The sequence below is a fragment of the Tupaia chinensis genome, unplaced genomic scaffold (assembly GCF_000334495.1).
Source record: "Tupaia chinensis unplaced genomic scaffold, TupChi_1.0 Scaffold150006_1, whole genome shotgun sequence".
NCBI lineage: Eukaryota > Metazoa > Chordata > Mammalia > Scandentia > Tupaiidae > Tupaia > Tupaia belangeri.
This window is the reverse complement of record NW_006209847.1, coordinates 3,503,165-3,504,917: the sequence shown is the minus strand read 5'-3', so window position 1 is coordinate 3,504,917 and position 1,753 is coordinate 3,503,165.

Here is a 1,753-nt window from a genome sequence, read left to right as displayed (position 1 = left end):
CCCCCCCCCCCGGGGGGGGGGCGGGATGGCCATACCGCAATCCCTTCTCCTCTCGGGATCTTGGGCACGCGTGTACATGTGCTCAGCATGAGTTTAAGCCACCGGGTCCAGGACTGGAACTGCAGTCGACTACATGGGAGTCCAGTGACATAGCCATTATGCTAACTGCTGGTCCCTACCTAGCTTTTTTTTACACTAAACTGTAATGGTTTAGTTTTCCATATGTGTATGTTTTTTTTAAATAAAGAATTACTTTATTTAACTTCATTTATTATTATTATCATTGTTATTTTCCAGTTTGATCAGAGAGAGACAGAGAGAGAGAAGAAGTGAGAAAGCAAGTCACCAGGTCCGAGACTTGAATCATGGTTGGCCATGTGGGAGTCCAGCGCCCTTAACCACCATGCCACTTGCCAGCCCCTCATATGTGTATGTTTTAATTTTCTGGATTAAAAGCTGGTTATATGGGCTGGATAAGTTATTAAATTTTACTGAGCCTATTTGCTTATATGCAAATTAGTGATAAGAATACTTGGGCCTACTTTGCGGCCTGATGGTTAAGGAGCTGGATCCCACATGGCTGACTGTAGTTCCAATCCTGGCTCCAGCAATTTGAAAACATGCCAGGCACATGTTCCCAAAATCCTGTCGAGATGGAGAAATGGAGAAGGGATTGTGTTGTGACCTTGGCCTAGAAGGGTGCTTCCCACCCACTTCTCTGTCTTTGGCAATTAAAACAAGATATATAGCAATAGTGTATCCAAGGTGAGCTTAGCCTTCTATGTGCATAGGAGGTGTTTATATTTTTATAAGATTTCAAATGAATGCATGATCCCAGCAGCTCACCCAATTTAGACATTTATTGAGAACCTATGAACCTGTGCTGATAACCCTCAAGGCCTAGTGAACCTATATCATTTAGAAATGTTTCCTACATAAACATGCTGCTCTTCAGCTTTAGCAATTCTCTGATTCATCGATTGTCTCAGTCTTTATCATCCTGCTTGGCCCATCTTGGTAGGAGTTGAAGAAAAGAGTGAGCTGAGCTGAGTAATTTTATCGGAAAAGAGAAGCACACAGAATCTAGCAGTGTGGAATGAAAATTATAACAGGTATAAAGTACTTGGTGCATTGGGAGAGCAGGAGACATAGACTTTGAGGAATCTGGGAATACCCTGTGGAGTAGGTTCATTTGACCTGAGCTCCCACCACAGGGACTGAGGAAAGGGCCTTAAAAATGGAAGTAACAGTACGGGTTAAGGCTTGCAGGTAGAAGTAAGGTGTGCTTAGTTATCAGAGAATTATTTGGGATGGCAAGGGAGCAGGGTGGGCGAAAAGGTATCGGGTCCTACATTTTGAGGATTTTGGTGGGACCAGTCATTGTTACAATAGCAGTTGTAGGAAGGACGCTGCTTTCAATGTAGCCTGGGGCATCCTTGGGTGGAGTGGTTGGGAGAGAAGGCAGGAATCAGGTAGGAGGTGGGACAGAGACGGCAAAGGGCCTGCCCATTGGAGAGGGCAGGGAGGGAGTGGGAAGACGTTAAAGACCTTCAGCGGCAGAAAGGGATGTAGTGGCCAGTGCTGGCCAGAAGGCGAGGAGGCTGTGCAGGAGGCTGCGGAACGACATTTATGGGGACCAGCCACCCACGCCGAGGAGCAGCGAAACCCAAGACACCTTGGGAACCGCCCAGAAGGCGGTGGCTAGCCCCAGCTCCGCCCGCCTGCAGCTGCCGCGCCCTCCCGGCCCGGCGGT